Source organism: Mesoplodon densirostris, chromosome 14, assembly GCF_025265405.1.
Source record: "Mesoplodon densirostris isolate mMesDen1 chromosome 14, mMesDen1 primary haplotype, whole genome shotgun sequence".
In the NCBI taxonomy this organism is placed as follows: domain Eukaryota; kingdom Metazoa; phylum Chordata; class Mammalia; order Artiodactyla; family Ziphiidae; genus Mesoplodon; species Mesoplodon densirostris.
The window spans coordinates 65,915,640-65,931,659 of NC_082674.1; the positions used below are offsets into that span (position 1 = coordinate 65,915,640).

The 16,020-nt window shown below is 41.8% G+C and overlaps 1 non-coding gene across 1 annotated transcript; it reads left to right on the forward strand.

Moving 5' to 3' along the window:
• The first annotated feature begins 15,149 nt into the window (after positions 1-15,149).
• TRNAK-CUU (transfer RNA lysine (anticodon CUU)) lies at positions 15,150-15,222 on the forward strand. Its single transcript has one exon. It is a non-coding gene; the product is annotated as a tRNA-Lys (tRNA).
• Positions 15,223-16,020: the final 798 nt, after the last annotated feature.

Genomic DNA, 16,020 nt, shown 5'->3' on the forward strand with positions numbered 1-16,020 from the left:
TTTCTATATAATATCAGCAGCCAGTTGGAAATGCCAATTTTTAAAATACCATTTTTAATAGTGTAAAAATCATAAAATACTTAGGAACACATTTTGCAGAAGATATATAAGAACTCTACCCTGAAAAAAATTAAAAAGAAACATTGGTGAAAGAAATTAAAGAAGATCCAAATAAAAGAGGAGCTATATACTATCTGACTTCAAGACAATATAAAGCTGTAGTAATCAAGACAATGTGATTTTTCAGGCATGAAGAAGAACAAATAAATTAATAGAACAGTATAAACAGGACATAAAGCCCAGAAATAGAAACAAACTTAGTCATTTGATTTTCAACCAAGGTGCCAGAGCAATCCAAAGGAAATTGAAAGTCCGTTGAAAGATGATGATGGTAAATCTGCACACCCATAGGGAAAAAAAACCCAACAAACTTTGATCCATGCTCCACCATGTACACAAAATTATTTTGAGCTAAATATAAAAGCTGAAGTTATGAAGACTTTAGAAGAAAACATAGGAGAACTTCTTCATGCCATGGAGGAGGAACAGTCTCTTGGCCAGGATACAGAAAGCAATAAACATTATGGGAAAACAGTGATAAATTATACTTCATCAAAAGTAAAAGCACCAGCACATCAAAATACATCCTTAAAAATACATGGCATGCCATAGAATGAGAAAATATTTTCAAAAAACATGTCTGACAAAGGATTGGTATTTAGAATATATAAAAAGTTCTTATAATGCAACAAACAAGCAATTATAAAATCTTAACAAAAGATTTGGACAGACACTTCATAATGAAAGAAATACAAACATCCACTGAGCATATGAAACATCAGATAACATTAAGTAAAGGGGAATGAAAATTAAAACCATAGCAAGACTGTTTGCAGGAACGTAAATTGATACAGCCACTATGGAAAACAGTACGGAGTTTCCTTAAAAAACTAAAAATAGAACTACCATATGACCCAGCAATCCTACTACTGGGCATATACTCTGAGAAAACCCTAATTCAAAAAGAGACATGCACCCCAATGTTCATTGCAGCACTATTCACAATAGCCAGGACATGGAACCAACCTAAATGTCCATCGACAGATGAATGGATAAAGAAGATGTGGCCCATATATACAGTGGAATATTACTCAGCTATAAAAGGAAACAAAACTGAGTTATTTGTAGTGAGGTGGATGGACGTAGAGTCTGTCATACAGAGTGAAGTAAGTCAGAAAGAGAAAAACAAATACCGTATGCTAACACATATATATGGAATCTAAAAAAAAAAAAAAATGGTACTGATGTACCTAGTTGCAGGGCAGGAATAAAGATGTAGACATAGAGAATGGACTTGAGGACACAGGGTGGGAGGGGGAAGCTGGGGCAAAGTGAGAGTAGCATCGACATATATACACTATCGAATGTAAAATAGTTGGCTGGTGGGAAGCAGCCGCGTAGCACAGGGAGATCAGCTCGGTGCTTTGTGGTGACCTAGTGGGGTATGATAGAGAGGATAGGGAGGCTCAAGAGGGAGGGGATATGGGGACACGTGTGTGCATATGGCTGATTCGCTTTGTTATACAACAGAAACTAACACAGTATCGTGAAGCGATTATACTCCAATAAAGATCTATTAAAAAAAATAAAGAAATAAGTAAAATGGATAACCAGCAAGGACCTACTGTATAGCACAGGGAACTCTGCTCAATATTATGTAACAACCTAAACAGGAAAAGAATTTGAAAAAGAACAGGTACATTTATATGTATAACTGAATCACTTTGCTGTATACCTGAAACTATCACAACATTGTTAATCAATATTTGCAGGGCAGGAATAGAGACACAGACGTAGAGGATGGACAAGTGGACACAGCGGGGGAAGGGGAGGGTGGGACGAACTGGGAAATTAGGCTTGACATATACATATTCTACCATGTGTAAAACAGAGAGCTAGTGGGAACATGCTGTACAGCACAGGGCGCTCAGCTCGGTGCTCTGCGGTGACCTAGATGGGTGGGATGGTGGGGGGGGGAGTGGGAGGGAGGTCCAAGTGGGAGGGGATATAGGTACACATAGAGCTGAGTCACTCCATTGTACAGCAGAAACTAACACAACATGGTAAAGCAGCTATACTCCAATTAAAAAAAAAACTATACTCCAATATAAAATAAAAAGTTAAAAAAAAATAGCTCATGGTATGTGCTGATCTTGTCTCTTACATAACCTCTCTTGACTTTGTTTTCCCCATGGTGTCTATCTCATAGGGTTGTGGAGAAAATTAGATAAGATGCCTTGTCCAATCTTAGGACAGGTGAACATGCACACGTTCTAAGATCACTGGGTATTCATACCATCTCCATATCTCAGAGAGCTCTTCCGTGAAGACCAGCTCAAACTCTGCGAAATTCTTCAAAAATATAAAGTGTAGATGTGGTTTATTAATGCTTGTCAAGCCAATGATCTCTTGCCTCAATGGCAATCCAAACCGAAGCTTGTCAAACATGGGGACCGAACGTGGAAAAGAGAAGAAAAAGCAGATCAGATGTAGAGTTTAGGCATTGCCTGGGTTTCAGAAAGTAAGAACTCTCTCCAGGAGCTGCCCAGGGAATGAGGTGACCTTCTATTATTCTACATTGTATTTCATGGCGTCATTCCTGAGACTAAAGTCTCTAGTGACATTTCATTTAGAAAGCAAGTCGCCTGAGTTGAACCTCGTCCATATGCGCGCATCTGGTTTCAAAGAACACGGTCCCTTATTTACACTTTCCAGGTGACGGAGCAGGTGGCTTTAGCACAGGCCACGGAGCGCCGGGAAGTTACAAAAGCTGCCTGTGCTTCAGACAAAGGCAGCTGTCGAAAGTTGTCGGGTTTACGCAAACTCTCTGCCACTGTCGGGCCTCCTCAAACAGACAATATTTAGTATGCAAAAGGTTGCCTCAAAATAAGCACTGTTTTTACCTCCAGCAGTGAGCCATGTCCACAGAAACACACGATGACATTTGCCCAAACACTGCTCTTAATGATAACGGATGCTGCTGATAACCAAAGTTGGTGTTTCAGAATCACCTTTCATCTTGAGACTCAACTTCCTGTGAAATCTAAATAGCCCCTACACTCCCAAATGGCATTAACGCAGCAGGATTAATACATCACATGCTGTCCTTTGCACTGTGTTGACAACAATGTCCTCATGCAGTTGAGTTGTTCATTTTGCTAGTTAATACAATTCTTATAACCTCTACAAATAGCGCACCTTACAGGGTGTGCTGCCCACCGCTTTCCATATTCAATCTTAATGGGTCTGACATTCTACTTTGTAAAGGGTTATTTCCAATTATTAGCAAAAAGAGTTCTATTTAAGCATTTGATATCATTGCTGAGATGTGCTTACGTGGTGATAAAATAGGCATTCTATTTCCCCAACAGTCTCTGTAAGGATGTTCTGTAATAAGACAGCCATTTCTGAATGCGTGTGCTCTCCGGGTGGCTCCGTACACCCGACTGACTTCAGAAAAGCAAACTGAATTCGATTCACTCATTAGGGAACAATATTCTACAACCTGTCAGAGAATAAAACGCTTGAGTCATTGGATTCTGTGGCCAGAATCCAAATATCAGGACTTAGCTGGTGGATGCGTGGACAGAGCAGGTGTCACTTCTACGAGGGGACTTGAGGAACTTCCAGATGCTCGTGATGCCTCTAAAATTGCCAGGAAATAATAAAAACTCTAAAATGACGTTCACCGTTTGCTAGGGGATATGATTTCACGTTAGAGGTTCATTCTGTGGGATGAAGGTCTCACACCTTTGGAAGGGGTATGCTGACATCAGATCAGCCTTGGGTACGTGACGCTGAATGAGGTCAACTCTCCTGAGAAGAGCTTGCCCTGGAGGAAGCTCAGGAGAAGCATGGGGCTACTGGTGGGTATCTAAGGACCCAGAGCTCTCAGCCCTAAAGGGAAAGGCCACTCACACCTTCTGACAGGGTCCTACTCTCATCCAGGGCAGCCTTATCCGGGGCTTCCTCGTGGCTGGAGAGAAAGCACCATCCAGGGCTCCCATGCCCACAAGGAGCTGCAGCTTTCCATGACTTGCTGCTTTAATCTGAGGGCTTAACAGCCCCATGGCAGGAGTGCCTTTTAACGCGAGCCACTCCAAAAACACTTTAAAGGCCTCTTTAGAATAAGTGCTATAGAGCTGAAGTGGCCCTCAGTCCATCCCGCACAGCTGCACATACACACACACACACACGTAACAGAGTTATTCACCATTGTCCCTATAATCAACCTGTAGCTGGCAAACTGCTCTAATAAATGATGCTATTTGTTGACGCCCACACTGCCTGGCTCGTGGCACATGGTTCTGACTCACCACTGCGCCCCTGAGCCCAAAGCACCCACGTTTGCTGTGCAGCCTAGAGGTTAGGGTCTGGGTCAAGTGGGCAGCATCTTGGGATAAAGGAGCCCATTGTGATGTGAGGGTGGCGGAGGGGAGGGGTAAGAAGAGCAAATAACTGACCAGAAAAACTCCTTCTTGATTTTTGTTTGTTTGTTGGAAAGGAACCATCAGGAAACATTTTAGCTGGCTGACTTCAAAGATAGATGTGGGAAGCCAAAGGCCACTCAACAAAGAGGTAGAATTCTAGACTGAGTTAGAGAACACAGCTGCCCCTCCTCCCAGGTCTCCTCACTGATCCTTCCTCCCTGGTCCCCGTAACACTCCTGGCTCTGGTCCAGGGCCCTGTGTCTGCTCCAGGTTACACCAGGAATGGCCAGCGGTGTTTCATGCCAGGGCCCTGGCTCTGCAGCCTTTGGCGAGCTGCCAGTATCAGAGCACGTGACATCTGTGCTGGAGAAACAACACTGCTTCTCATCTCACTTCTTTCTCTCAGCTCTGACCTCTTGAGCCAGTGGTCTTTTAACCACGAGAAGCCTACCTGTCAAGTCAGAGCATCACCCAGATGCCTGGCCTGGTTCTCAGAGCTGGGAGCTCAGGACAAGGAGGCCTGACCTTACTCCAGGTGACAGCCCACCTGCTGTCCACCGAGAAGGCAAGCACACCCATCACAAGCCTACCCTCGGCTCTGAACTTCTGGGGAGCATGAGGGATCCCCAGCAGCCTCTAATTTGGAGTCAAGGTGCTGAAAAGAAAAGATGGACAGTGAAGCATAAACACATTGCTGTTACTAAAAATGCAACCCAAAGTCTATCTCCTGTGGATGGCGTGTCCTACTGAGGGATAATCTTGGCTGTGGTTAAAAGTAATGTGCACTTCCTATCTCATTCCAGGAGGCGAACATCATCCTAATACCAAAACCAAAGCCATTACAAGAGAGGGAAACTACAGGCTAATATCTTTCATGAGCATGGATGCAAACATCCTCAACAAAATTCTAGGGAACTGGGACCAAGATGTTTGCAGCAGGGCCCCGGGGGTCTCTCATCCAGCTCTTATTTTTGTGTTTTGTTTCCTCTTTTGATGGAAGAGAAGGATTTGAGAGAAGGGTAACTCCAGGAAGCTGCTTTTAACAAACTCAAAACTGGAACACTTTCCCAGGGAGTTAGAAGATACTTCAGGAGTTCCTGCTTTCACTTTTATTTTTGATTTTTTGACATTTAGTCTCATTTCAAAAATGTTCAATTAAAATACTCAGCAAAGACATTCTGTTCATACATCCCATCCCCTGAGATGGCAGGTCCCAGCTTCAGACCTGCAAGCTGAATTTTTCAGCAACCATTTTGTCTCCTAACAGCATTTAGTTGCTTTTATCTCCTTACTTTGGATTTAAAAAAAGGATGTTTCTCTTCCACGTGAAATTTCATCTCACAAAAAAGACTGACGGGCAGATGTTGAAACTGGAAGCTCTTCCACCAAGAATGACAAAACTAAAGAGTGATGCTGAAAGCTGCACTGCATGACATCCTCTCTCTGCCATCCTTTCCCCAAAACCCTAACTGGCTCTAAAAAGATATTCTGAGAACAGAAATTGGGCATTGCACAGACAGCCTTTTATGCAACGATCAAGCGATACCTCACCTCCTGTGTTTTCCAAATAGACAGCAGGGCTGTTTTCTCCAAAGTGAAAGAAAATATTGGTAAAAATCTCACATTATCTGGTCATTTTCAAGGTCACTCACAGCCCTATTATCTACTGCTTCCTAGTAGCCCGAGGGATGGGCTCAGAGGGCAGGAAAATATCCTTTAACCTTGGTCTGTAAAAAGCATATTGCTGGACTTGGCCAGGGTAGAGACAGGCAACCACAGACTTCTTTCTTGATGCAGATAAGGGGAGTCAGTCCCTTTGTTACCAGTTGGTAGCTGATGTTGGCATGTACAGCAGCAGGTAGGTGCTGGCACTGAGCAAACAAAATGGCCATTTTAAATGTTGTTGTGTCGGTTGGGACGTGTCCACAAATTGGAGTAGGGAAATCAAACCTCATGCACAGTAGTGAGCCCAGAGGTCGAGTTTAGAGAGAACACCCTCTTGTGTTAATGCAGATGGGCGGACATGGGAATGACCTTGGAAGCAACACAGAGATAGTGAGACAGAGAACAGTGGTGAGTGCAGGGGACTCCTTCCAAAATGCTCTCACCCACTGTGTGTCACTATCTGTGATGGAATGAAGGACAAGTCAGAACAACTGCCTGCACTTCTCTCTGCCCTGATTACTTTCACCAAGGATGGAGATAAATACGCTCATGGGAGACCCTGAGGGGCGGGGAAGACATCTCCTGATAGACACGGATGATGATTTCACAAATGGAGACCCTAAAATGTCCCCTGACAGTTGATAATTCCATGAAAGTCTGTTGTCCAGGAACACTGAGACCGACCTGGATCTGTGGAGCCGATAATTTCACGTTCACATCACAGTGTGACAGCGGCAAGAACGCATGCGTAACAACCTGGTTTCCATAGTAATCGAGGATTGGCTCTCAGATCCTTAATTGAAAATAATAATGGCCAACAGTTATTGAGCCCTCACTGAGTGCCGGCTACTATAACAGGTACCTTATGTATATCTAATATCACAACAATGACCATGAAGAGTAACTATTTTTATCTTCATTTTAGAGAATAGGAAGCTGAGACCTGGGAGGATAAATAAACCACACAGCTAGAAAGTGGTGGAGAAGAATTACAAACCTAAGCAATTTCACTTTAAAACTCATGCTGTTAATCACTACGTTAAATTTGCTGTCATCACAACGTCACAAATATATCTAAAATTACAAAAATTTGAAATGCTTTGACTTTGATTTTCCAGTATTACATTCTGCTTTGATAGGTCTCCAGGTTATCTTTACTTAATTTGACTACGTTGTGTTAGACATTCATGAAAATTGAAGAACGCTAGAACCTTGCGTTTCTTAAAAGAAACAAGGGAATACCCTCATCGACATCATCCTAATCCTTCCTGAGTATTGACTGAGATGAAAATATTCTGAGTGCTGGTCATGAAGACCTCACAGACCCCTTGCTGATGGAGTTTATCCACTTCTGATGCCACTTCAGGTGTGAAAATATGAAAAGTGTGAATCACACAAATGGAAGTAAGTAGCTAGAGACCAGGCTTATTTCACCAGCAGTACTTATGCACATGGCCCGAGCCTTTTAAAGATGATACGAGCTATTTCCCTCAGCATTTCCCAGCCCTAATACCTGAAATGTGCTTTCCACAGAACTGCATGCTTAATTGACTATGAGCTACATGGAATATTTGTTCTTCCTTGATAGAGGTAGTCAGGTTATGCCACCATGTGTTATGGATGGCTTCATTCATCCTGATCCTGTACACTAGCAATGCGACAGGGATGCAGAGCTGGGTGATCCTCTGCATAACTAAGGACAAATGGAGCATTTAGGGTAGGGGTGGCTGCTGTCATCAAGGTGTGAAATGACTGAAGCTTTGGTGTGATTTGCGTAGCTGGAAAGAAGCAAAATGGAGACCGGAGCAGTAGCCGTGAATCGTAGTTGATCTTTTTACTGATGTTGGTGGCAGATTTGCAATTCTATTTTCCATTCCATATAAACTAAAATAAAGAGTTTTGCTATCAGGCGTCAGGCAGAGATCCTCGTAGACAAACTGAGTTTGTTTTAGTGATTTTGCCTTTTTCTTGCTATTTGTGGACCAAAAAGCAATATTTAAAAGAATATCCATAATATCTACTTACCCAGGAATTTCTGTACCAATGTATGCTAGGCACCAGCCACTAAAAAGGGGGAAGAGGGGGAGGTTATTAGGTCATGCACATCACTTATTAAATCATCTTATTTCATCCTCTTGACAACCCTAAGAGTATGTAGTCCCACTGCCACCAAGTACAGGCAAGGAAACTGACCTGTCCGAGTCAGTGACCTGTCTGAGTCCCATAAATAAAAAATAGCATAGCGGACCTTAACTCCTGTTTTACTGGCCTCAGAGCACACCATGGTGCTGAACACTATTGCCCTGGCTCCATAAAACAAGGAACTGACCATGCAGTGGAGGAGAATATGAACTGAAGAATTTTTCAAGGCTAAGCATATATTTACTTATTAATTTAAAAAAATCGATCTAGATGCTATCACGCAGGCCATGTGCTGCAAGCTGAAGATATAAAATCACAACATCAAAAGTAGTTCATAGTCATTGAGAACTGACTACGGGCCAGATACTTAATCCTCTGTCTCATTTAAATCTTATAACAATACCGTGTGGTAGTTACTGTTATCTCCCAAACTATTTTGTTTTTGTCAGGTAAAGTCTTTATAATTAAGTTTAAGAGAGAGAGTAATAAAACATAATTTAACTAGACACAGAGACCTGATGATGGGATGTCCACAAGTATAATATGATTAATTTTTCATTGACTTAATTACTTTAATTAAAAATTTAGTAATTACAATTATAATATTTATTCTGACTTAATAGGATTAAGTTTTAAGATCTTGACATTCTTTGGCTGCTCAGTCTGAGGATTACATCAGTTGTTTTTACAGTTCCGATGACTTACATGCTTGTTTTCACAAATTTTAAGATTCTCTGAACTAAATACATTCTTAGTGTTGTGGACATGATATTTGAATAGAAGGCACACATGTTTTCTCTCCACCTGTAGATGTATTAGACATCATTACTGTACTGAGAGAACGTCGCTCCTGACCCAGGGAGGTAGTGACGAAAAATAGTAATACAGGACTCTTTCAAGGCCCCAAACTATTTTGTTTACATGTAGACAATGGAATATTATTCAGCCATAAAAAAGAATGAAATAATGCCATTTGCAGCAACATGGATGGACCTAGAGGTTGTCATACTGAGTGAAGTAAGCCAGACAGAGAAAGACAAATATCATATGATATCACTTATATGTGGAATCTAAAAGAAGTGTACAAATGAACTTATCTACAAAATGGAAATAGAGACACAGATGTAGAAAACAAATTTATGGTTACCCGGGGTGGGGGAAGGGGAGGGTTAAACTGGGAGATTGGGATTAACATATACACGCTACTACATATAAAATATTCAATAGATAACTAATAAGGACCTACTGTAGAGCAAGGGGAACTCTACTCAGTACTCTGTAATGGCCTATATGGGAATAGAATCTAAAAAAGAGTGGATCTATGTATATCTTTGCTGTACACAGGAAACTAACACAACATTGTAAAGCAACTATATTCCAATACAAATTAAAAAAATAATTTTGATGTTAAGATAGTTTGGCCACTTGCTCAAGGCCAATGAAGTTGCAAGTGGCAAAGTCAAATCTCTGCAAGGCCAGAATCCAAGGTCTTCAATTTCAAATTAACAAAATGAAAACTCAGGAAGTGGCATGAAACTGGATGGGCATATGGAGAATGACTAGTGTCAGTGTTGAGACCTGAGTCTGACTCAGAGAGAGTTTATGCTGTGATACGGAATCATCAAAGGATCTGCGTGCAGTGTAGATACATTGATAAGGTCTATGTTTTACTTTTTTATGCTATAGGCTTATGGTCAATACAGCCTAAATTTCAAGTTCTCTGTTCAATAGTGGTAATAGATCTTTATAACTCTTCACTCCTCAATTAGTGATCCATTTGTACCTGATTCTTCTAGCTGTTTGTAATATGAATCCCCTCAAACCCACTTAAACTGAGAAGAAAAATAGACAAGTGCTAAGATCCCACATCACTGTCTCTAGATGCTCAAAAGATGCCCTGAAAATATCTCTCTCATTCACTCCATCTCTTGTCTCTACTTTGCTCTTCAGGTGACGGCAAAGGTGATTCACAGGCTTACCTGGTCCTTGGTGTTCATGACCAGAATGAGATACGCTTCCTCTTCCTGGGCTCATATGGCTACCTGGTAAAGTGGTCTGCTTGGGTCATGTGTCCACCCCTGTTCCAGTCCCCGGGCAAGCAGGATTCTGACTGGCCAGGAGAGGAGGACCACTTGGTGGTCCTGCCACATCAGGGAGGGGTAGTTCCCAAAAGGAAAAATGAGTATTCTCTTCCTTCACCATGGAAACAGATGCTGGGTGGGCAAAAAATAGCAGACATCCTCTATCAGGGCAGGTGTCTCTATGACCGAATGGGAACGGCAAGGAAAAAAACCCCATTACTCTCCCCCCACTGATTCCCCACATGACCTTCCTTGGGCACAAGAATTCCACAGTTAATGACTCCTTTGAGATAGGACATTGAGGTTTCTTTTTAAAATGACAACTATGTTATATGGGAAGGCAGACATGGGAAGGCATTATCACCCACTAACAGTTTATTAGGGAAGAGCTTTTCAGATTGTCCACTTGACCTCCTCGTTTTGCCCAGGGCAGGCTCTCACGTTCCTGAAATGGTGGGTATAGTTACTAGTCGAAGAAAGAAACAAAATAAATTGATCTTTGATGAGCTTCATTCTGCACTATGGACTCACTAGCAGATGGCAGTGAACTGAGAAATCTTGGGAGCATTTTACCCCTAAGTTGTAGGATGGCCTCAGGAAAGGAGTGTCTGGACACGGGAGGTACCGACGCTGGCAGTTTCATATTTAATACCATGTACCCAGCACGATGCTAGGCATGCTGCCTAAATTATCTAACTTGACGTGCTCAAGAAAACTGTAAGGCACACACTTCCATTATTCCCATCTTCTGATGGAGGAAATTAACTAACTTAGTCAAGGTCACGCATCTATTAAGTTGTGGAGCATCATGGACCCCCAGGACTCCATAACTTCAAAGCCACGTTAATGCCATCAGGCTGCACCAGGGCAGATGCTATGAGAGAAATGCGTCCGTCTAGGGAGAGTCCCCATAAGCAGAATCTGGGTGTCCTTCCAGCTCTGAGGCCCATGAGTCTGCGGGGTCTTCAGAGATTTTTGTGGGAGAAAGTCATTATTTGCATGGTATGTGGCTCTCTCCACTCTCCTTTAACCTCATCACTGGAGATTACATGTGTTAGCAAGTTCCCTACAGGAATATTGTCTGGACGTGAGAACAGCATAGAGGAAAATCACCAGCAGCTCATCACCAAGGCCAGCTGAGGGCTGGAGCCTCATCCACTGGCTGTATTGTCTTTGCTGAGCACTCACTGTGGTCGTGAGGCTACAGGCCAAACCCCTGCATGAGGACTACGACCAGGTAGGTCACTGTGTCTCCAAGTGGAAGAATAGCTCTAGCCGCTGGACCCACCCTCCCATCAGTGGGAAAGCTCTACTGAGATTGCACCCTGTATCCTACCCTACCTGTACTGCTAGTCTTAAGGTTAGGGAGGACTTTTTGTAAAAAAATTATGATGATAGATGTAGGTGTATTGACCTTGGGAATCTGGCTGAAAACCTATACACTTGCATCATCTGAAAAGCCTACACCCGGTATTTGCAAGTTAATACTTTTTATAGCTTCTTAACGTCTACCTACACCTGCCCAAATTCCCATTTTTCACCTGGGTCTGGAATCCTGGACAATTTTCCTGTAAACTAGTAAGTGATGTTTAGCAGCTGAGTAAGTTTTATGTCATAATTAACCTGGGGTTCACAAACCACATGCTTTTCAAGCAGGTGCAAGCACCCAAATGCACATATATACGGAGATGGACAAAAAGTTTGCACAAAATCATCTGTAGGAAATATACATTTAAGACACACAGGGTACCTAGATCCTTACCTCACTCCTTAAGCACACACAGAATAATTCTAAATGGATTTGAGATTTTAACATTTTTGTTAAATTAAACAAGTTTTGAATGGGAGTCCTTTCTGTGGGTGACAGGAAACCAAGGACCCACAAAATAAATGATTGATAAATTGATATGATAAAGAAAATTCTAAATGGAAAAAAAAACTAATAAAGCAAGACAAAGCCAACAACAGAAAGAAAGACAACGCCTTTTTTAAATAGGCAAAAGTATTTATAGACAATTAACAAAAAAATAAACATCACTGATGACTAATATTAAAAATAATTCAACAGAGGGACTTCCCTGGTTGGCACAGTGGTTAAACTCCGGGCTCCCGATGCAGGGTGCTGGGGTTCGATCCCTGGTCTGGGAACTAGATCCCACATGAATGCTGCAAGTAAGAGTTCACATGCCGCAACTAAGGAGCCCATGAGCCGCAACTAAGGAGCCCACCTGCTGTGACTAAGACCCAAAGCAAACAAATAAATAAATATTTTAAAAAATTATTTTTTAAAAAAATAATTCAGCAGAATACTACTTGGCAGTAAGAAAGGGCCAATAGGTTGATGCATGTATTAGGCACCACTGTATCACACAACATAAAGGCATTCATTATGCTGAGTGAAAAGCTGATCTCTAAAGGTTACATGTTGAATGATACCGTTGTTGTAACATCCTTGGAATGGCAGAACTGGATGTGGAGAGTGGATCAGTGTAGCTGGGAGGGCAGGGATGGGGTGGGGTGGAGGATGTGATCAAGGGGGTAGGATGACAAGGTTCTCTGTGCTTCTCTACCTTGGTTGTAGGGATGGATGCACAGATCTGCCCACGAGATCCAAGCACAGGATGGAATAGAACAGCAACCCGTACCTACCACACACACACAGTAGGTGTGAAAACTGATGAGAACAGTATAGGATCTGTAGTCTCGTCCACAGCATTATGCCAATGTCCATTTCCTGGGTTTAATATTATACTGCAGTTCTAGAAGATGTCACTTTTGGAGGAAGCTAGGTGAAGGACTTACAGGACTCCACGCACTATTTTTGCAACTTCCTGTGCATCTATATTCATTTCAAAATAAAAAGTTTACAAAATTAAATAAAATATTCAAATCCAACTTGAAAAGGACACTGAAATCATGAGATACTAATTTTTACTTACCATGTTGGGAAAGTTTCCTAATAGTCCCTGTTGGGAGCTGTTATGGCTGCATTGAGTCCCCATCACACGGTGAAGCCCTAACCCCCAGGACCTGCGAACGTGACCTTATTTGGAAACAGGTCCCTGCAGACGATCAAGGTAAGATGAGGCCACTAGGGTGGACCCGAGTCCAATGGGACTGGCGTTCTTATAAAAAGGAGAAATGTGGGCAAAGAGACATGTAAGGGGGAAAACACAGGGAGAAGACAGGCGTCTACAAGCCAAGGAATGTCCCAGGTTACTGGAGCTGAGAGTGGAGTCTGGAACAGACTGTCCATCATAGCCATCAGACAGAACCAGCCCTGCCAACGCTGATCTCATACTTCTACCCTCCAGGGCTGTGAGGCAAGGCATTTATACCACATAAGCCACCCAAGTTGTGGTACTTCGTTACAGCAGCCCAGCAGATATCTAATACAGGAGGAGTACAAGGAAACAGACTCTTTCATATACTGCTAGTGAGAATATTACATTGGTGCAACTTCCCTTGGAAGGGAAGTTGGCGATAGTTACCAAAATGTAAAATCACATGTCAATTGACTTCCTTTTCAATATCAATTCTACTTCTGGAAATTCATCCTAAGGATATATCCTCGTATTTCTCCAAAGATGCATTTTTAAAAATGTTAATTTCAGTCCCGTATTTAATAATAAAATCCCTAAAATAACCTGAGTTCCATCCATAGGAAAATGGATAATAAATCCAGTGACTCCAAGTAGTGTGATACCCATCTATATCAGCAATTCAAAAATCCAAACATTCTGGACACTGAAGTTTTAAAAAGAGTTTGCAGTGTACATATTTGTTGGTGAATCTGTTCTGTGTTGTTGATAGCTTTTATTCATTCCAGTCAGTGTGAATATTCATTTGTTACACTGCAGAAATATCAGTATGGTTGAAAAAGAAGTGCCTCCCCAGACCTTTCTGGGAATTTATTATAAAGAGTATTATCTTTCCAAACTTTGAAAAATTGTGACTACTGAAATACATCTGACCCTAAGGATGTGGAATAGGGGACTGTGGGCTTGTATTCACAGCAGTTGAAATTTGTGTAATAACTATACGTGGTGTTGATGGGATATTATTACCTGATAAAAAGCAAAGATATAGAATAGTGTATATAAAAGTTCTTTGGGTAAATGCTTCTATGTGCATAAACATAACTGGAAAAATATATAAAAACCTAATTCTGATGTTTTACTCTGGGAATTGGGATGGATTCTGCCCTAATTCTCTGCCAAAGCTGCCCTCGTTAACTACACACTGAAGTAAAGCAGATACGTAGCTCCTTGGGTTCTGGCTTCGGCACGAGGCTTTTAGTGGCTGAGAAACTTGCTCCCTTTCTTGACCCTGGCAAAACTTAACGCAATTTATCTGACAGTACATACTTTCTAAAATAATGCCTCCCGGGTATTAATAAGTTGCCTTCTTTGGGGATTAATATACATTAAATAAGCATCTCTAAAGAAGTTGATAAATAGTATTAGCATGTAAAGGAAAACATATTAGCATATTATGCTCAATACCACCAAAAAAATAGAATACTTAACAAGTACTACTAAAAGAGGACCGTTGACAATAGCAAATACACACACACACACACACACACACACACAGCCCAGGAGGTTGTAAGAGCCCATTAGTAACAATGGAACATCATTTCTTACTATTTTGCCTTTACATGTAGTAGCTTGACAAGGACTCACTTTAATTGAACTGAGCCACTGAGCCCTTAGAGACAGTCCATTAAGAAGGCACACGATGGATTATTAAACAGGTGTAATGAGGGAATTCCCTGGTGGTCCAGTGGTTAAGACTCTGCACTCTTGCTGCTGAGGGCCCAGGTTCGACCCCTGGTCAGGGAACTAAGATTCCATAAGCTGTGAGGTGTGGCCAAAACTAAAAACAAATAAAAAATAAAACAAACAGGTGTAATGATGCAAATTCACCCTTGGAGGTTTAGATCTTAGAGATAACAGAGGTCAACCCTCTTAGCTTCAGGATGGGGAAACTGAGGCTCCCTTACAGAGGGACCCAGCACCTCGCTCAATCCCTCCCTCCTGCACACCTGAGCTTTGGAAACAAGAGCAAGGTTCACAGCCGTGAAAATCTTGCTGCCAGTGCCACTCAAGCCCACCTGTCACAGGCACCAGGGCTCAGATGAGGACTCCCTCCCATCCCACTGCTGTGAGTGGACTGGCTCCCACCTCAGTGTCTGCAAATCCAAATAGGGATTGTGTTTGTTTGTTCATTTTAACTTCCAGCTTCATTCCGGGATCTGGGACATTGCAGAGAATGAGATTATAATCTTACATGGAATAATAATATTATCTGGCTGATACAGAAAAAGAAGTCTTTACCTCACTCTGACTTTTTTGGACATAAACTAGCTATTGGCTCAAAGCCATCTTTCACACCTCCTACTGGTGGTCCTTTTCTTTATCCAGGAAGTTAATTATATTAATTATATTCCTATACTTGCTCATGGTTTGGCTTTAAAAAAGCTCCATTTCTATGCTATGTCATTAAGATACTCTATGAATCCTTAATCCTTTCCTCACTGACTTTGATATGATGTCATGTTACATCCAGTTACGTGTTTGTTTTTTCTTGCTTTATTTCACTTTATTTTATTTTTTTGCAGTATGCGAGCCTCTCACTGT